The sequence below is a fragment of the Callithrix jacchus genome, chromosome 7 (genome assembly GCF_049354715.1).
Source record: "Callithrix jacchus isolate 240 chromosome 7, calJac240_pri, whole genome shotgun sequence".
In the NCBI taxonomy this organism is placed as follows: Eukaryota; Metazoa; Chordata; class Mammalia; order Primates; family Cebidae; genus Callithrix; species Callithrix jacchus.
The window spans coordinates 122,513,109-122,534,799 of NC_133508.1; the positions used below are offsets into that span (position 1 = coordinate 122,513,109).

General features: G+C 45.5%; 1 long non-coding RNA gene across 1 annotated transcript; it reads left to right on the forward strand.

Annotated features, from left to right (window-relative positions):
* Positions 1 to 181: 181 nt before the first annotated feature.
* Positions 182 to 20,915, forward strand: LOC128928206 (uncharacterized). The gene is made up of 5 exons (XR_008473010.2): positions 182 to 242; positions 897 to 1,004; positions 6,136 to 6,492; positions 14,582 to 14,703; positions 19,466 to 20,915. It is a non-coding gene; the product is annotated as an uncharacterized LOC128928206 (long non-coding RNA).
* The last annotated feature ends 776 nt before the right edge of the window (positions 20,916 to 21,691 follow it).

Below are 21,691 nucleotides of genomic sequence, written 5' to 3' on the forward strand. Positions count from 1 at the left end.
TAGGAGGAGCGCTCCTTCCCTCTCCCAGAGGCTTAAGGTGCAGGCACCGCCCCCGGGCGAGGCGGGTTCCTCGGCAGAGCCCACCCTGCCACTGCGGCAGCCTATCGGCGGCACCCCGCTGGCCGCTCCCGTTCCCGCCCCCCACCGGAGCCTTTCCGGTGGCTCCGCCCACAGCGGGGCCGCTTCTCAAGCCACGCCTGCGCAGGTCGTCGGCGAGTGGCCCGGGTTAGCTTCCCCATAAGGTAACGTTTCCGTGGGTGGGATCCGTCAGTGCCCAGGCAGCTGGCATTGTCAGCCTTTGCTGCTTGCTCACTTCGGGGGAGTCCGGTATAGGCTTGTCCGTACCTTCGGGTTCCTCCCCTTTTCCCAGATCCTGCCCTACAATTTCCTGATGCTATGTTTGTCAGTTACTGTTTTGGGCATATACAAACGCACTCACACACACGTACACATGCATACACACAAACAGCGTAACTAAAATACTGAAGAAATTTTTGAAGAAAAAAAATTTTCGAAAGAAAAGAAAAAAATGTTTTTTGATTGTCCACTATGTGCCAGACACTGTTCTAGGTGCTAGGAAAACCGCTGTGTATAAAACTGATAATCCCTTTCTTCATGGAATTTATATTCTAGCCTATGTGTGTTTGGGGCAGACGAGGTAGACACTTGAAAATTTTTATCTAAGTTTATTTATTTATTTGGAGATACAATCTCACTCTGTCACGCAGGCTGGAATGTAGTGTCATGATCTCCACTCACTACAACCTCTGCCTCCCGGGTTCAAGTGATTCTCCTGCCTCAGCCTCCCGAGTAGCTGGGATTATAGGCGCGTGCCACCACACCCAGCTATATCTAAGTTTTTTAAATTAATGAATTTATTTATTTATTCTTTTGAGATGGAGTCTCGTTCTGTCTCAGGCTGGATGGAGCACAATGGCGCGATCTCTGCTCACTGGGTTCGAGCAATTCTCCTGCTTCAGCTTCCCGAGTAGCTGGTACTACAGGTGCGTGCCACCATGCCTGGCTAATTTTTGTACTTTTAGTAGAAACGGGATTTCACCACTTTGGTGAGACTGGTCTGGAACTCCTGGCCTCAGGTGATCTGTCAGGCCTCCCACCTCCAGGCCTTGGCCTCCCAAAGTGCTGGTATTACAGGCACGAGCCCCCATGACCAGCTATATATAAGTTATTTAATATATTAGAAGATGATAAACGCTAAGAGGAAAAAATAAAACAGGGAAGTAGGATGAGGCTGTGTGGGTTGGCAACATTTAAACTAACGTGGTCGATGACTGCACTGCTCACTTTGGAGGAGTCTGCTCTCGGCTTGTCAATACTGAGATAAGGGATTTGATTTATGCTTAAAGGAAGTGAGGGAGTGATTCGTGTGGATATAAGGAGAGAGCATTATGAGTACAGCCGGCAACCAACAAAAAGGCTCAGTGTGCCTAGAAGGAGATGAACTTGTGTGCTGAGTCATATGGGTGTGCTGAGTCAGACGGGAAGCCACTGGAGGGTTGTGAGCTGAGTGACCTGATCCGATTTGTGATTTGAAAAGAAATACTTTCACTTTTGTGCTAAGGGAAGAGAAGGTGGAAGAGGGAAAACCAGTTAGGGAGCTATTGCTATATTCAGGCCCCAGGAGGTGGTGGTTCAGACCAGGGTGGAGCAGTGAGGGTGATGGGAGCATTTTGAAGAGAAGCAAGGAAGCAGTTTGATTTCATTTTGAAAGGATCACTCTGGCTGCTGAGTGGAGAGTAGAAGGCAGGGGCAAGGGCAGAAGCAGACACCAGGTGGAGACTACCACAGTGTCAGGGTCACCACTTCCTCGAATGTCATGCTTGGGGTCAGGTTCCAGCCCATTGCTGAGGTCCAAGGGGAGTGGGTGGATGAATAGAAGAAACACCCGGGAGGACCATAGACAGGTGAAAGATTTTATTCAGCAGCAACTCTCATCAACAGCTTTCTTACACTAGTTGTCTATACTGTCTGCCCTGTCTCAGCTGCTTAGTCCAGCGGCACCCCCACACAGGTGTGTGGTGGGCTTTGCCTTCAGGGTCAGCAGCTATACTCTTACTCTGTCTGGGCACAAGCAAGCCGAGCTTTGTCCTGGCTCCCCACTGTTCGTCTGCAAGACAGACAGCTCTGGCTCTCCCTCTCTCTCTCTCTCTCTGGGCACCAGTGTGCCTGCACAGTGTCAACAGGGCAATTATATCTTTTACAGACAATAGTGGCTTAGAGCCAAGGGATTACCTTCCCATGTCATGGCTACATGGCTGTGATAACGAGTGGAGTTTTACGCCTGTGCTCTAAACTTGCTGAGTGCCTTTGGATGTTTACTTCGGCTTATCCTTGACCAAAGCACAGCTCTGTTCCTTATACACAGCCATCCAGGCACAGCTTAGGGTGGCGGGACCAGGGTTGGGGCAGTGGTGAGCACTCCCCACTGAAACCTTAAATCGTTCGGAGTGTTCATTGTTATTAAAAAATTGTCACAGACTTTACATATTTTCACCGTTTTTCCCTTCAAATTATCATTGCCTGCATAAATTCCCAGGAGTAGGAGTACAAAGCCCAAGGAAATGAATATTTTATGGCTTTTCATATATATTTTTGCAGGTGCTTTCCAAAAGGGTTGTATTGGTCTATCCGTGTGTGGGAAATCAGTTCTGCTGATGAAGGAGGGGTTCTCCCATCAAAGCAAGTGAACTGAATGCTGCCAATTTAACCACTCACTTTGATCGGGCTATTTGGAGGTTGCTACTGCACTTTTGTTCTTTTTTAAAGGAAACATTTTGAACCCACCAAACTATAAAGAATATTACAAACACCCTATGCTCACTACCAAGATTGAACAGATATCAATATATTGTCACATTTGCTTCTGTTATGGCTTTGGATTACCAAATGTTAGTGGCAGACATCTTTGATTCTTGAACATTCTTTCATGCCCTTACGATACATCTGAGTCTTTCTCTTTCCTTGACTCACATCATTTCATTTCTGATACCGCCAACCCTTTTCTGTCCTCAGTATTCATTCCCTTATTTATTTGGTCAACTAAAAAGTTAACTTTCTGCTCTGTGTTAGAATTGGGAGTTATAGAGTAAGGGGCAGGAATTGGGTGGGAATGAATGAGGATTCCAGGAGTTTTTTTTTAATTGCAGAAAGAGTAATATTTTGCTTTTCAGGCTATGTGTCAACGTTCCCAAGATGAATTGCCTAACTTAAGCGGCCACATCTGAATACCATGTGCCTAATCACAGAGCTCGTTTGTGGCAGGCTTTGCAACTTCCAATCCTTCTTGCTTTCTAGTGCATCACAATTCTTTCATTACTAAACTAATTTTCCTCTTTCTGCTAACTCACAGGGTCTGGCTAACAATGAAGCTTGGGCATAGTTTCAGAAAAACAGCCCCACCCATCCACTACCTTGCAATAATCCTACCTCTTCCTCATCCCTAAAAACAGCCTCCATCCCCCCTCAACTTCTAGTGCCTCCTACTGTGAAATAGAAGAGTAGTAGTGCCTTCTACTGAGAAATGTGCTGTGCAGGATGCAGTTTAGGTGTTACAAGCATGAGCCACATAGCATCATGGTGTGGATGAGAGTCATTAAGCATGAGGGTGTCTGACATCTGACAGTCTATTCACTTCCTAAGGCCATCATACCAAATTACCAAAACCAGCAGATATTTATTCTCTTGCAGTTCTGGAGGCTAGAAGTCCAAAGTTGGCAGGGCCACGCTTTCTCTAAAGCTGTAAGGGAGGACTCTTTTCTTGCCTCTTTCTTTCTTCTGGGGCTTCTGGCAATCCTTGGCATTCCTCGGCTTGTGGCACCATCACTCCCACCCCAGCCTCCATCTTCACATGAGCTTCTTCTTCTGTGTTTCTGTGTCCACATTTCCTTCTTTTTAAGGCCACTAGTCACTGGATTTAGGATCCATCCTAATTCAATATGACCTTATCTTCATTTGATTACATTTGCAAAGACAATTTTTTTTTTCTTTTGAGACAGGGTCTTTCTCTGTCACCCAGGCTGAAGTACAATGGCATAATCATGGCTCAGAGCAGCCTCAAATTCCTGGGCTCAAGCAGTCCTCCTCCTTAGCCTCCCAAGTAGCTGAGAATACAGACATGTGCCACCACGCTCAGCTATTTTTTTTTTTTAATTTTTACTTTTGTAGGGACAGTGTCTTTTGTTATGTTGACCAGGCTGGTTTCAAACTCCTGGACTCAACCGATCCTCTTGCCTCAGCCTCCCAAATTGCTGGGATTACAAGCATAAGCCATCATGCCAGCCAAAGACACTATTTTGAAGTAAGTTCACGTTCCAAGTTCTAGGAGATGGGAATTTTGGGGAGACGCTATTCAGGTCAGTACAGCTGGATTCTAGATTTGGCAATTATTAGCTGTATAATCTTGGATCAGTTCGTAAGTATGCAGTAAAGATAGTGATAGCAAGAATTCAGAGGCAGGGAAGAGGAAACCATTCTGACCAATAAACAATATGAAAGAGGAGTTCACCCAGTATTTTAGCTGGGTGGGAGGATTTTAACAGGTGGAGCTTTAACTGCTTCTTGATAATTTATTCCATACTTCCTGCCCGATGTCAGATGCTGTATTGAGGAACAAATTCTATTCCAGGTAATTGTGGAATTGTAAATTGTGGATTATAAAATATCTGAAAATTGTTGGAAGAAAAAATGGCCAGTCCAGAGACAGACACTCTTAGGTTTTAATGGCAAGATATTATGTGGTGAGATTCAGATCTTTCAGTACGGGGACTTTGTGAAGACTCCTGGGGGCTTGCCTTCAGGAATGGCTCCCAGCTTAGGAAGGAAGAATCAGGAAAGTGTAGGGTGGCAGGCGTGGACCTGAGAAAATGCTCTGATAATATTTGCTAGTGCACCCCAAGACTAGGACATTGCTGGGGCGGATGAAAGAACCTAAGAGAAGGGATCATTCCCTTTGCCTTCCCCCTAGAACACTAGTTTGAAGAGTGCAGGCAGGCACCTGCTATGAGTCCTGAATGTTTGGAGGTTGTACACCCATATACCAGCAGGGGGATATTGGAGGAGGGGCTAGATCTTCCAGTCTTACAACTCCCCGGGAAGAAATAATCACTAGCAATGTATTTCACATTCACTCTGAGCCAAGCACTTTACATCTGCAGTGGGAATTTAAGGCCTATAACAGTCCTCACAGGTAGGCTTTATTATCCTAACTTCAGAGATGCGAAATCCGAGGCTTAGAAACATGATTTTCCCAAGGTCATTCTCCCACCAAATATCAGATCCAGGATTCCAGTTCAGCTTTGATAATAAGGCCAGTGTTCTTGATTACAGGTTGTAGACTGAGGTAAGTGCTTCGGGACATAATGATCAGAGAAGCGAGGATGCTTGAGCATTCTCTGAATCATTATTATATCCTGAACCTCATGAATGGGTGTATCTGTTCCAGCTTAGGAGCAGCTTGGCCAGGACTGTGGGCTCTACGGAGCTGGCAGGAGTTGGGAAGAGGGGAAGCCCTGTTCCCTTCTGAGTTGGCAGAGTGGGAGCCTTATGCTTCCCAGGTGCAGCTGTGACTGCCTAGTCACGGCTTCAGACCTGGACCTCCCTGTGCTCTTGGGGGCCAGAAGCAGGCAGGAGCCCTCCTAGGCACAGCTGCAACTACCCAGCCATGGCTGTGGACCCAGGCATCTCTTGGAGGCCAGGAAGCCCTCCATCCCCTGTGGTCTCAGAGGTGCCTGCTCCTGCTGCCTGTCCTCTCCCTGCTCCTGTGCCCACTCTGATTTTGGAGCAAAGTTGAGGACAAGCCCAGGTGTTATTGCAACCCAACCGGGTGTGGGCATACTCAGAGCAGCACTGACATGCCAGCCCCCTGCTGCCCTGGCTCCCCTCCAGACTGGGCACTGAGGAGCACAGGAGGGAGGCTGAAGGAGCACTGAGGGCAGCCCAGCATGGGCCTGCAGGTGCCCCTTAGCACAAATAGCGTGGGCAGTGGCAGGAGGCTGACAGGCTCCTGGTTGGAAAGGGGTGGGTCCCTGGTGAAGCCCCACCTTCAAGCCAGGGGTGGCCTGAAGCTTGGTAACCAGGCTGATGGGTCAGAATGGGAACTTATGGTGCTTTTTCCAGGCCCAGCCCTAGCCACCCATGAACCAATCAGCATGTACTTCCTCACCTCTGAAGCCCAGAAAAACCCCTGGACTCAGCCAGACTCCAGATGTCCAGAAGACCTGCCTGTGGAGAGGAGCTACCTAGTCCATGGTCTTCTCTCTACTGAAAGCTGGGAAGAAGTCAGGACTACCAGCTGCAGAGAGAAGCTGCCCACGCTAGGGTCTCCTCTGCTGAGAGCTGAACACCATTGGGACAACCTGCCTTTGGAGAGGAGATGCCTACTGTGGGCCTCCTCTCTGCTCAGAGCTGAACAATGGGACACCCTGCCTGTGGAGAGGAGCAGTCCACTGTGGTTCCCTCTGAGCTGTTCTGTCAGTAAGTTCCTCTTCAACTTACTCACCCTCCACTTGTCTGTGTACTTCATTCTTCCTAGACACAGGACAAGAATTGGGATGCACTGAATGGCTGGGCTAAAAGAGCTATGACACAAACTGGTCTGAAACACGCCCCTTGCTCACCATGTCGTAGGCAATAAGGAGAGAAGAGCTACAGCCCTTTGGGGAGACCAGACCTAGGAGCTCCAAGCCAGGGCTTGACACCCTCTCTGGGGCTCTGTGTTTCCTGGCATCTCCAAGTTTCCAGGTGCCACCACGTTCCTGAGTGCCAGCCGTGGAAGCTGCTTGCAGTACACCTGGTCCAGGCACAGCCTCACAGGGAGCTGGCACCTGTGCTGGTGCTTGGGGCTGCCTGCCCCACCACAGCCAGTGTGCCTGGATGTCCTCAGTGGCTGGGCCCCATACTTGCTCACTCACATACCCCGCTCTGCTTGCATCTGGCTCGCCCTTGGCAGGCATAAGATTCAGGCCAGTAGTGCAAGCTGAGCTGAGTGGGTGGAACAAGTCCAGTGGGCCCAAGTAAAAACTCAGGCAAAAGTGCCACCAGCCACAGAGGTTTCCAGCTGGTGAAGTGACACCTGCAGGATCCCATGACATCAGCTCACTGCAGCCTCAACCTCCTGGGTTCAAGAGATCCTCCTGCCTCAGCCTCCCAAGGTACTGGAACTACAGGCATGCACCACGATGCCCAGCTAATTTTTGTATCTTTCATAGAGATGAGGTTTTACCATATTGCCCAGGTTAGTCTTGAACTCCTGGGCTCAAGTGATCCACCTGCCTTGGCCTCCCAAAGTGCTGGGATTATAGGCATGAGCCACTGTGCCCAGCCTCAGAAAAGAATGTTAAAGGAGTAGCTCCTGAAAGCCTAGACACTCCCACTCTAGACTTTCAGGAGCTACTCCTTGAATGTTCTTTGAGGGTGACATCCCTCAAAATCAGTCATTTCCCTTCCCATTCCCATGGCTGGAGTCAGTGGTTCTCAGTCTAGCCTATTTAATAGAATCACTTGGGAATGGACATCCAAGTCCCCCCTAGACCAATTTAAAAAATCCTTTGGAAAAATCCAAAGTGATGGGATGAGGATGTGTGCCTGCTGGCTATAAGTACTGAGCTGTTACTTCCACCATCATCTCTATTGCTTCCCAAAGCCTAGCCCTCTCACTAGGGAGAAGCCATGGTTTAAGTGAATTTCATCCATTTAAAAGAATGAGAATTCATTTAAAGGACGTATTTGCTGCTAAGGGGACACTGTATATAGAAAGATCAATAATGGAATATTCATGAATAAGAAAAGGTGCCTTCACTCTAAAAGATCACAGAAGCAAACAGAGATGTGTCTTAGAAATATAAAGGAAAGGCCTATATTCCAGACTAGCCCCAAGGGTGTGGGGTCAGAAGAATTTCAAGCAGTTCTGGAGGCTGAAAGTTCAAGATCAAAGCACCAGCATTGGTATCTGGTGAGGGCTTCTCTCTGCTTCTAAGATGGAGCCTTATTGCTGCATTCTTCAGCGAGGAGAAATGCTGAGTTTTCATATGGTGGAAGGTAGAAGAGCAAGACGAATGCATTCCTTATATGAAGCCATTTTATAAGAGCACCAGTTTTATTCCTAAGAGAGGCGCCCTCATGGTCTAATTACCTTTTAAAAGCCCCACCTCTTGCTACTGTCATATTGGCAACATCTGAATTTTGGAGGGTACCCCTTCAAACCATAACACTTGTTTTATATATATTTAAATTGTTCTTTAAAATATTTTACCTAAAAATTTTTTTGGAAGCCCAAGCAATGGTAGTTATTATTTTTGTGGTAACAGTTTTATTGACATATAATATACATACCATACAATTTAAGTATACATTTATACGTATACAATTTAAAGTAGACAATTCAATGGTTTTAACTATATTCACAGAATTGTACAACCATCACTACAATCAGTAATTGTGTGTGTATTCATGTGTGTGTGTGTATTAAATTATTATTATTTTGGTGAGGGAGTCATAGAAGGTAATTTAAAAATGAGAAGGTGGCTGGGCATGGTGGCTCATACCTGTAATCCCAGTGCTTTTGGGAAGCCAAGGCAGGAGAACCACTTGAGGCCAGACGTTTAAGACCAGCCTGGGCAACATAGTGAGACCCTGCCTGCACCTGTAGTCCTAGCTACTTGGGAGGCTGAAGCAGGAAGGTTCCTTGAGCCCAGTAGTTAAAGGCTATAGTGAGTTATGATTGCGCCACTACACTCCCGCCTGGGTGACAGAACAAGACTCTGTCTCTAAAAAAAATAAACCCTGAAAAACCAGAAGGAGATGTGGTTGGCCTTGTGATTTTTATTTTTCTTTGGGACAAGGTCTCACTCTGTTATCCAGGCTGGAGTGCAGTGGTATAAATAAGGCTTACTGCTACCTTGACCTTCTGGTCTTGATCTCCTGGGCTCAAGTGACCCTTCTGCCTTGGCCTTCCAAAGTGCTGGGATTTAGGGATGAGCCATGGTGCTTGGCCTGGCCTAGTGATTTTGAGTGTGCCCAACTCTAAGCCTCTGTATTCACACTTCCAGAGCCAGTATTTTATCTACTTTTTCAATTCTGGTTCTAGAACAGAGCCTGACTTATGGTAGGTGTTCAGTAAATACATGTTAAATGATGACTGACTGAATCGAGGTCATTCTTTTTTTCTTTTTTTTTTTTGGAGACAGAGTTTCACTCATCACCCAGGCTGGAGTGCAATGGTGTGATCTTGGCTCACTGCAACCTCCGACTTCCTGGTTCAGGCAATTCTCCCAAGTAGCTGGAATTACAGGTGCCTGCCACCATGCCCAGCTAATTTTTTTGTATTTTTAGTAGAGATGGGGTTTCGCCATGTCTGCCAGGCTGGTCTTGAACTCCTGACCTCAGGTGATTCCCCACCCCCCACCGCCCCTGCCTCTTGGCCTCCCAAGTGTTGGGATTACAGGGGTGAGCCACTGCACCTGGCCTCAATCAGAAGTCATTTTTAACCCGTTTATGTCACCATACTTTTCCTGTTACTTCCATGGTTCCTCTCAACAACCATTCCTTTTTCTGGGATACTCCAGGGAACAGCCAGAGGAGAATTATTCAGTGTTCTGTAGTTCCTCCTGGACTTAGCTCTAACCCACCTGCACCATCCCATTCTTTGCCCCATCCTCTGTCCTGACCTTCTCTGTGGTTTCTGACTCACACCTCATTCTCTGGTTTTCAGCCTTCCTTTATTTGGGCTTGAGTCTCTTCTTGTAGTCTTATTACTCACTGTTCCGGTTCAGGCAAGTTACCTAAATGCTCCATGCCCCAGGTTCCTCATCCACCTAGGAAAATAGCTTAAACAGGAGAAGAGGGGTAAAGGTGGAATACTGGGAAACGCTGACATTTAAAGAAAAAGAGCAACATCTTATCTCATTGACTGAGGTAAAGGCTGGAGAGTGCCTAGTTTCTGCATATACAGGCAGCAGATATGAGTGATGATCACGATTTCATTACTCTTGAGACATAGAATCATTATTAATTCATCCTTCAGATCTGAAACTTGTATCAGCACCATCTTCCTGATGATGACCTTGAGTTCTCTCAGCTACAATGCAGTTTCTTCTTTCAACCATGCTTCCTTGAGGAAACCTAGCCCCAGACTTCCTCCCTGGGTGACTGTCCTCTGGGCAGTGCCTGTACCCTGTTGACCTACCTTCAGAGCAGAAACATAACTCGCTATTGCTAAGTGAGTTGATTCTGTGTTTCTGATTGGGCAACCGTGCACCTAGTTTGCTTTCAGCTAGTTTGCTTTTCAGGATGCTAAATTTAGGGATTAATTTGCAGCTTCTCAACTTCTAGGCAGTGAGCTTGCTTCCTATGTTTTAAACTGCCTAGTAACAGCTCTAAAGCCCCTAAACCAACCACTTGTAATTATGTGGATTGCTGTCAAAATTAGTTTACCTCTGTCAATGACCTACAGTTCCTTAGAATCTTTCTGTTTATTTCAACTATGGGTAGTTCCTAAGGCAAGGAAAAGCATGTCAACCCTCTTTTAATAGGAGTAGCATTTTGCTCGTTTCATGAGAAAAATGATTCCATTGTGCTTTTTCTAGGTATACTTCTTACAGCCGATGAGCGTGTGTCTCTCAGTGTATTTATTATCAGGGGCTCTTTGGAAAATAATTTAGGATGTCTAAAAGCCAACAGTGCTTGGCCTATCGTAGGTACTACTAAATGTTTATTGCAATGGAGTGAACAAAGAAAAGGTTGTTCAATATGTTGAAGGCTGCAGAAAATTGAAGTAGGAAGAGAAGCAAGCGAAGACCCTGTGTGTTAGGATAGGGAGTCACTGGTGACTTTAGAGAGAGTTAGTAAAGTGTGCTGTGGAAGCCAAAATGAAATGTTAATATTGTTTTAAATTCACTTTTTGGAAAAGATGATGAGGCACATGTTTTGAGAAGGTAAAAAAAAAAAAAATAATAAGGCCATAAAGTTAGACTTGTCTTCTGTGTAATATTTTGTTCTTTTATTATGTTGGCTGACGGAGGTTGAAATATATTGGCCTTTATTTGGAGAGATGAGAACTCCAGAGAAAATGTGTCTGGATAATCAGCTAGATTCTCAAAAGAGTATTCCATTTTGCATAAGAGAACTGGAGACAAAGTACAAATGAGCAGAAAGGAAATTTCCAGTTTCTGGATAAATAAATCACAGAATATTTTGTTAATATATGTAGATGTAGACATTTTGGGGTCAGGTTTCTTCTAGAAATATTTAGTGCTTGCTGACATGAAACTGCTCTTTTGTCTTTGCTCCACACCCTCACAGGGCTGCTCTGTGTCAGGTGGTGTTTGGCATCACTGTAAGTCATGTTCCCACTCCTTAGAAAGCACCTCTTCTAGGAGGATTTGTGAACAGTGCCAGAGCTGGTCTGCATCTCCACCGGTCATTGTTTTTCTTGTTGTTTTCGGAGGCATGGACAGAGGATTCTCTGAAGTCATCCTGACTGAAACAACAGATTGAGAATTAATTCACTTGGGGCCAGGTGAGGTGGCTCATGCCTGTAATCCTAGCTCTTTGGGAGGCCAAGGTGGGTGGAGGGATTGCTTGAGGCCAGGAGTTCAAGACCAGCTTGGCCAAAATGGTGAAACCCTGTCTCTAAAACAAAACAAAACAAAAAACACCAAAAAAATTAGGCGGTGTGATGGTGTGCACCTGTTGCCCCAGCTACTCAGGAGGCTGAGATAGGAGACTCACTTGAACCCAGGATGCAAAGATTGCAGTGAGTGGAGGTTGTACTACTTCATTCCAGCCTAGGTGACAGAGCAAGACTCTGTCTCAAAAAACAAAACAAAACAAAAAAGAGAAAGAATGCATTTGTGACCAGGGTATCCTGACTTTATCATCTATATTTACAAAAATTTAAATTTCCTCTTAAACATAAAATTTTGGTAACTAGTACTTCCTCCCCTTGGTCTGGTGATTGGAAACTATCCTCTGGCCTATTCGAGGGTACCCAGGGCCATCTTATATGAAAGCAAGATGAGTCCTTTGTGTTCTGCTGCCCCAGTCTCCTTGTCGCCCAGGCACATTGCTGTTGGTGACACTCTCGAGGTCACCCCTCTGCTAAGCACAGCTATCTCTTTGGGCACTGCTACTGCTACCACCACTTTGGCCTGAGGGAAGGGGACATTATTCTCTCCTTTGCTATTCAGGCTCAAGAATGGGCAGACCCTTCCCCTAGGTTGTCATAACACAGAATACATCCTACTGTAACTTTTAGCAAGTATTTACTCCATGATAAAATAATAGAAAGTTCAAAAATGACAAGTTAACTAACAGAAGATGTGGCTACCCTTAGTGCTCATGGACTTAGAACCATCATGTCTTAGGTTGGATTTCCCAGAAGCTGACATGGAGGCAAGGAGTTGAGAGTAAGTAGTTCATTTGATGGACGATCCCAGGAAGCATTGGCAAGGGAGTGGAGGCCTTCAGGGAAGGAAAGGAAATCTAGATGGGGGCATTCATCAGAAGATTACCACTGTGGGTACCTGGGGCTCAATCTCACTGGGAACCTGTGAGAAACAGAATATAGCTTCCCTAATCTGTAATGTGGTAGCCAGTAGCCACTGGTGACCCCTGAGTATTTGAAATGTAGTTAGTAAGAATTGAGTTGAGCTCCAAATGTAAAATGCACAATGGATTTCTAACAGTATATATATAATGTAAAATATCTGGTTATTTTTTATATTGCTTACCACATTGACATAATATTTCAGATAGACTAGGGTAAATAAATATATTAATATTAAAATTAATTTCACCTGTTTCTTTTTGCTTTTTAAAACGGTGGCTACTAGAAAATGTAAAATTACATATGTGACTCTCAGTATATTCCTATTGGACAGAGCTGGTATAGAGCATGCCTCAGAATTGTCCCACCCTGGTACATATCCCAGGATCCAGGTTTTCTGCTCAACTCTGCAGCAGGACATCCATAGTTCAGCCCAGACTCTATGGAACCAAGCCAAGTCCAGCTACTTTTCCTGCTTTCTCCTGCATGCGAGGTCTACATGTCTGTACATCAGCCCTGTGAGAAACCATGTGAGTGAGAACACACAAGTCCACAATAACAAAACCTTATATACAGGCACAACACCTGATCCCATATATGAAGTGGGTTAATGTAAATAATTCACTCTGTGTTCCCACCCACCCCGCAACCTGCACACCTCTTCCAGCTTTGTGTCCTCTGATTTTCTTCACTTGCACTCTGATGATCTTCCTCCTAGCCCAGAAAATTACATATGAGTCATCCATCGCTTTAGGGGAAGGATGTCACTCTTGAAGTAGAGAATTAAAGAGCCACATTTGTAGTGTTTAAGTTCAAAAGTCACCAGTGCAGGTGTAACACAGAAACAGCTTGCTGAATAACTGTAAAACTGCAAAGAGAGCTCTGCTCTCCAGACTAAGTATTCCATAGGCCGGGGTACAGGGAGAGGGTAAGGACCCCAGGGACAGAAGGAGAGATAGTTGTCTTCTGCTGAAACAAGGACTGTAGCCCATCAGCTCCACACTCCTGGAGACCCTCACTTGTCCTAAGGACATAGATTAGATGTCCCATTTGCCTGTGGTGAACGCTGCTTATGGCCTGCAGTCACTGTGATGACTAGCCAGGCCCAAAGGCAACCACCTGTGCCCTCGGGCTTTGTTCAGCCCTCAGCCCCTCCCACATCATGTGAAAATCCCCCCCTACCCGTCCAATGGTCCAGGGCACTGAGAAGCCCCAGGACTGAAGACTTGGTCACCTAGAAGGTCTTCATGGAATAGTACCTGGGCAAGATGGGACCAGCCAGAACTGGCCCCAGACCTTTCAATAAGTCAGGTCAGCGGTGGACACACTAGGTTACATATGCTAATATTCTCAGGGTAGGACTGTGTCTCCATCTTTGGAAATGTGTCTCTGTCCACAGTTAAACCAGTTTCTTCCTTTAGTGTGCAGAGCTGCATCTCTCTTTGAAGCCACGTTACGTTATGCCCCTCTTCCTCCCATCTCTCTTCCAGTCCATCAACAAGCTTCCCTCAACAGAGGGACAGTTCCTTAAACATAAATTCAGCTGAAAAATACCAAGTATTAAAAAAAACCACCAGGGTATGATCTCACCTAATGTCACCTTACAGCACATACACCTGGGCTATAAGGCCAGAAAACCAATGGAATGAGTCAGAAGTAGTCATTGCAGGAGGCATAAGGCTGCGTGAGCTGGCTTCGTTAATCACCCCTGGAGAGGTGCGTTTGGACTGCATTCAGAATATATTCTGTCTTGTTTTGTTGAAGTGGTTGGACTTAAGTGGATACATTCCAAGAGTTGTTTTCTCAGGCCCTGACGCTGATGAAAGAGGAAGATGGAAAGCTGCCCACAGGATTTCTGCAGCATTTGGCTTCCTCAGACCAATTTAGACATTAAACATTTCTCTGTCTTTGAACTACGACCTCTGTTTTAGCTTCCCTAACACTGGAAACAAGTGTTTAATGCCCTTCGTGACCCAGCAAATATTTCAGAGGGCAGCCTCTTATGTTTTATGCTTCCAGTGCCAGGTGATTGTCGGCTAGTGACAGAGAAGACAAATGGAAAACATCTGGACATTTGAAGGGCAATGACCATAAACTGCTTCTCAGATACTGGAGTCTGAGCACACCATCTGTTGACTAAGGTAAAGATGGGCAGTGTCTTTGGGTGACCCCCAACCACATACACCTTTTTCTGAACCTTGTACCAGATGCCACACCCATGCAGCGTGACCCTCTTCCCTTCATAGCTGAGCAGACAAGATGTAGACATTGAACCCAAACTGGACTCACCAGATTTTCCCCTGTGGAGTTGGGAAATGGGCCTGTGGGGTTCTTGAGCAGCCATATTTGGCTCCCATGCACAGGTCTGCAGTGAGAGAGCAGGAAGCGGATGCACAGAGGAGAGATGAGGACAGTGCAGCTAGAAGAGCAGCAGCGCAGCAGCCCCTGCCCCCTGGCTGGCCAAGTCTGGCTCCAGGGCCTTCTGAGGTCTTGTAGTGCCACATGTTCCCACGTGCCATGATATATCAGCAGTAGCCCCCACCTCTGCTTAAATACCTGTGGGTGTCTGTGAAACCTGTGTTCCCCACCATCCTTTCAGAAGCTCAGTCTGTAGAGTGAACACAGGTAGAGTGGCTGGAACCATTTCTGGAAGGGCTCTGTGCCCAAGGATCACCACATTCCTGATGGTGTTCTTTTGAATCTTGAACTGCTCTTCCAGTAAAGATGTCTTCTGGGCCCTGCAGTCCATGTTAAAGAGCCGGGTGGACATGTCAGCAAAGGACAGAAAGACAGTTTTTTTTTTTTGTCTGTTCTGCATTTTAAGTTGTCAATTCAAGTGGGCAAAAGGGAGAGGGGAGCCTGCCTGTCTTCCTCTCTTTCTCTGTTTATTCATTCAATTGACCCCCCACTTTTTTTTTGAGACTGAGTTTCACTCTTGCTGCCCAGGCTGCAGTGCAATGGTGTGATCTTGGCTCACTGCAACCTCTGCCTCCCAAATTCAAGCAATTCTCCCACCTCAACCTCCAAAGTAGCTGGGATTACAGGCAACTACCACCATGCCTGGCTAATTTTGTATTTTTAGCAGAGATGGAGTTTCACCGTATTGATCAGGCTGGTATCAAACTCCTGACTTCAGGTGATCCACCGGCCTTGGCCTCCCAAAGTGCTGGGATTATAGGCATGAGCCACCACGTCCAGCTTCAATTGACTCTTGTTAGGCACTTATCATGTGCCAAGCACTATTTAAGATCCTGATCACTATTGTACTTCACGGAGCTTACATTATGGTGGAGAGAGTCAGGCAATAAATAAACAACTAAGTAATTTCAGATCATAAAGAGCTATGAGGTAAATAAAACAGAAAAGTAAAATAGAGCATGACTGTGTGGTGGCTCCTTTAATAAGGGTGTCAGGAAAGGACATTCTGAAGGGGTGATGCTGAATGGACATATGAATGAGAGAGAGAGAAGGAGCCGGACACAGGGAAACATGTAGGACCTGCTTTCTACAGGGAGTGCCAGCATATTCAAGGGTGCTGGGACCTTTCTCCCGTCTGGCCTCCCTTGCTTCTTTCTTTTGCTTTACCTTTTCTTAAATATTAAGTGAGCTCGCACTAAGAGTCAGGAAGTAACTGAAATGGATCAAAAGAAGAATACAACACAGGCTTCTCCCCCACCCCTTTTTCTTTTTTTGAGATGAGTGTTCCACTGTGTTGCCAAGGCTGGTTTCAAACTCCTGGTCTCAAGTGATTAGGCCCTTGAGTAGCTGGGATTATTGGCTTGAGCCATCATAACTGGCTAGCACAGTTTCTGCCTTGGAGGAATTCACAGAGCAGGGAAGGAGAAAGAGAAACAAGTCATTAAAATGTAGACGGTTGTACGTAGTAAAGGAAAACCTAAGTGTTTTGGGAAAGACCATGGAAGCATAGACTGCCTGCCGGGTTCTAAACCTGACCAGCAGCTGGGTCCTCAAAGGAGGAGGCTGAGTCTCTGAAGAATCAGAAAGCTTCATTTTTTTCCCAGTGTAATGCTCTCTACCTTAGGAGCCTTTGAAAATTCTGCAGAGTGGGAAGCTTCTTTGACCAATTCAGCAAAGCACACACACCAAACACTAATGGGAAAGTGGAAAACTGGAATTGATTCAAGTTGGTGAGAAAACAGGAAAGGTGACATAAAATACACATGCACTTGCACCTGCATGCGCGTGCGCGTACACACACACACACACACACACACACACACACTCAGAGGACTGAGGGCAAAGGGAAGAGTTGGCAGTCATCCCTGGAAATGTGTAATCCAAGAACGAAAGTTTGCAGAACAAGGAAGAAGTCTTACATAGGGTCACAGTGAACCCCTGGGGATTTATATAGTGACTTAGGGTTTAAAGCGAAACTGTGTGTTGACTTAATGGTATGACTCATTTAAATGGAACGGACTTTTAAAAACACACACATGAGGATTAGGTTTTCCATTTATTTATTGTTGTTGTGAGGCCATGTGATACTTAATGATACAGAGGTCCAAAGATATGGAAGCTGCCAACAGAACTGTCTGTGTAAGAACAAAAGAGAAGCAGGTTGCATCCCTAAAGCAGTTTGAAGGGAAATGCTAGGCTCAAGCCAGGATACTCTGTGTGTCCTCAGACTACAGCAGGTGGTGAGTGGGTGCTGGATGCTAGGTAAACGGAAGAAGTGACTGCAGTTGTGGGAGGTATGAATGCCAGCACATAGCTTTGGTTTTTGGTAAACACCAGACAGGGCATGGAAGAGCATGTTTTAGTTATTCTGCAGAATAGAATAGATTACAGGGTAACCAGATGTCCCTCTTGAGGAAACTTGTCACTCTATAAACATTTGCCCTGAGAAGACTTTGTGGGAAAGGAACAGTTCTTGGCTAACGCTGGCCCATGTCAGAGTTCTTTCTCTACCTGGTGAATTTGGGAGGAAAACTGGGAGCCTGGCTCAGAACCTCATGTCTTCCTCCTGGGAGTACTCATCTGCTGTGAGCACAGGCTCTGCTCAGCTCCTTCAGGCAGGCCATGGCCAGGGTGGAAGCTTTCCCTGGCCCAGCACTCCCATGAAAGGACTGCACCTAAAACTGAGGTTCCATTTGCCAAGAGATACAAGTCAGGCCTTCCAACCTAAACTTCATCAATGGCGAATGTAATATTTTGGCTTCTAAGCACTTGGTCTTTTATCTTATTTCTCAACGGGTTCACAAATCAGAGTGGGAAGTGAAACCCTATTACTGAAACCCCAACAGTGTCCTGGGGGTACCTCAAAGGGTCTCCCAGAGTTGTTGAAATTGAGGTTCAGTCAGAGGGCTGTGTACCTGTCAATCTGGAGAGACAAGTCTTGTATGTCAGGGCAAGGGAGTCACACAGGGTTTCTGATGCAGTCCCCCATGCCAACACTTACAAGGGCAGACACAGAGAGTGCTAGGTGTTAATTTGTAGTGGAGCCACTTCATACCTGTGCAGATCTAGGTAGCATGCTCCAGGAGGAGAGTCACCTCTTGGGAGAATCATGTCTCTGTCCCAGTCTTGCAGGGAGGCCAGCGAGGCTCTCAAAATACCAATGATTGCCTTAGGGACTGGAATGTGCACAGCAGTCAGAATCAAAACTTCCCAAATAAACAACCCAGCACTTTACAGCATGTAACACATGTAGAATAGTTCTTGTTCTGAAAAATAAAACAATGAAACATAACTTTCTATATAGCATTTTAGAGTTAAAGCACTTTTAGACACATCTACTTTGACCTACATCACAACCTCAGAGTGTTACCATGATTTCCATTTACATGAGAGGATGAAAAGAGGAAGGAGAATGGGAAGGAATAGAGGTGGATAGAGAGAGGAAGGCAGGAAGTGGGTTACATCTGTGGGGGCAGATGTCTGGGACCACGTGCAGCTGTGTATCACGAGTGTCTCTACTGCACAATCATCTACAGTGGTCTCAGAGATATCTGCTAGGTCAGAAATGAGCATAGAATTGTCAGATGATTGCCTTTTATATCTCTAACTACATCAAATTCCAAAACAACTTATGCTACCAAGTGCGGCAACAATTCTGCCACTCAGCAAAGTCACGTTGTTCAGGTCTTATGTCCAGGTTTTGGGTCCTAAGTGTCTTGCTGTGCCAGCACTGGGGCCTCTCCTGGGGTTTTCTGGGGCAGGCATGACCACAGTGGAAGAAAAGTTCTGTTTCTTGAGCACCCACAATGTACCACACATGCAGAGAATAGGAGCACGCATGTTATCCTTTGCAGTTCTCTCATGCCCGGTGTGGTAGCTCTATGGTAGCCGCACTTTATAAATAAAGAATTTGAGCCTCAAAGAGGCTAACTTTCCTACCCAATGCAACTCTGGGGTCAAACGGCCTCTGAAATCTCTAGAAGGAACAGGGCAGATATTCATATTAATTAAAGGAGTTAGTGGATGTTCACAGTGGCTCATGCCTGCAATCCCAGCAATTTGGGAAGCTGAGGCGAGAGGATTCCTTGAGGCCAGGAGTTGGAGACCAGCCTGGGCAATGTAGGAGGATACTGTCTATACAGAAACACAACTTGCTGGGTGTGGTGTCACATGCCTGTGGTCTCAGCTACTCAGGAGGCTGAGGTGGGGAGATCACTTGAGCCCAGGAGATTGACACTGCAGGGAGCTGTGATTGTACCACTGCACTCCAGCCTGGGTGACAGAGCAAGACCTTCTCTCTATATAAAAAAAGAAAAAAGTGAAAAAGAAAGGAGTTAGCACCAAGAAAGGTGAATACTTACTGAAGACAAGGATGAAAGAGGTAGAGAGAAAGGTACAGACATATAGAGTATGATGTTACAGTTTGAAATACTAGGAAAAAAATATGTGAATACTTGCCAGTGATTCATTACATTTCCATTTCAGTGAATAGTTGACCTGAGAAGAAAGTTGCTCAAGAGGGAAGTGCCCTGAGAAAAAGCCACTGAGAGGGGAGTGTCATCTGGGTTGGGAACCCAAAGCAAGCAGCCATCCAGATCCTGAGTGGGATCATTTTCTTTCTTTTGATGTAGTATGGGAAGCATCCAGTTTTCATAGAATGTAGAATAAAATTATACTAATATATGAGTGTGGCATTTTCTGAGGCAGATGAACTGAGATAAATCACTTTTTAACATATCGGAACCTTTACTTTTTACTTTGGGAATTAAAAAAAATACACGGAATTAGAAACATGTCATGGAATGCCACATGCCAATTATCTGCCTCCGTCATGATCGACGTTCACCGCTCTCATATCAACAAATCGCTGTTATCATATCACTTTTACTATCAACACTTCACTATGTATTTCTATGAGAAAAAGATGTTTTCAACATAATCATAGTGCCATGATCACACTAACAAAAATGACAATTTCTTAGGATCATTCAATATCCAATCTATATTAAAATTTCCTATTAATGTCTTTTTATGATTGGTTTGTTTGAATCAAGATCCAGACAAGGCTTGCACATTGCATTTGATGGTTATATGCCATATGGAAATTTCCACCTGTATCCATTGAATTTTTATTGGGCACTGTTAAAACCATTGACCTCAAGGCAGCCTGGGGTCAGGGAGCTGTCCTCAAGCCAACCAGAACATGACAGTTGGCTTGCAGAAGTTGAGAGGGATGATCAGTAGAAAACAGTGAATTTTTAAAAATCTAAATATTGCACCTAAACTACTTACCAACTACAGATGGAAAAATAGGTTTACAGTGGAGAACTCAGCAGACACCAACTTAACCAAGTGATCCATGTAAACGTCTTGAGCAGTGGCACATCAGCATTACCAACCCTTTGTTGTGATGAGAACATGGTATCAGTTTTGTGGTATTCTTGCCAAAAATGCATATCATGATTCCAATCATAAGAAAACATTCTACAAAATGAAGAGACATTCTGCATAAGAATTGACCAGTACTCTTCAAAAGTGTCAAGTTCATGAAAGACTGAGGAATTGTTACAGACTGGAGTGGATGAAAAGACATGACAACTAAATGTAACGTGGGGTCCTGGTTAGGATTCTGGAACAGAAAAAGGACGTTAGCAGAAAAAGTAGTGGAATTCAAATAAGGCCTGTGGCTTAGTGAATAATACTGTATCACTGTTAGCTTATTCTTGATCATTATTCTATGGTCATGTAAGACGTTATCATTAGAGGAACGGGATGATGGATGTGGAGAACTCTTTGTACTGTTTTTGCAACTCTTCTGCAAGTCTCAAATAAGTTCAAAATTTTTTGTTTTGCAAAAGCCTGATGTGTTTGTTTAAAATGCATCCTAAGTTTTGCAAATAGGAAGTAAACCACAAATAAGCAGCTTCTCCAACAAGAATGAAATCCATATTTTCTTTAAACAACCAGTGAGGGGTTTCATTTATCTTTCCTCATTGCTGGCTCCCTGAAGGATGGATCATGATGATCACGTTCTCCTGCTACCACGCATGGCCCGACGTCCTGCTCGTGGTCACTGTCGTCATTGTCATTCACACTGGTTTTCTGATAAAAAGCTTTCAGACCCAATTCCCTAGCAGGTAGCGTTTCCCATTCCTACTCCTTGTCACTCCTCTCCCAACCCCCAGGCTCAGGGCTGGTTTCCCTGCCCTTCAGTCTTTCCCCTTCCCAGGTCCCCAGGCCACTCACTACCCAGTTCCAATCTGCCCAAGGGCAAGGGGGTTTTGGGGGACAACAACCACTGCATTCCAAATGGCAGTGGGTAGTACAAGCACTGTGTCCAGGCTCTGGCCAGGAAAGCTTTCTGATCTGATCTCTGTATCCACTTTCCAGCCAGCAGCATGTGCAGGGGCTTGCAGTAGCCTGGACTGTGCCACCTCAGAGTAAGGGCTGCCCCACTCATCCTTCAGCAGATGGGAAGGAGGGGAGTAGAGGCCTAAGGGGCAAGGTTGGTTTGTAGTTGAGGACAATTCCATCGGGGGAAATCCATTTTCATTCTATCCCTGCTGGTGTTGTTACTGCGTCTCTGCTTCTATCCTCAAGTAGCTCCTAGCTGTTGCATCCTGGCTGTGTTCTCCAGGACCCACCCAATCTTTGAGGTGAAGGCTAGGAGACAGAGGCTGTGATTATGAGAACAGCGTGGGACAGTACATA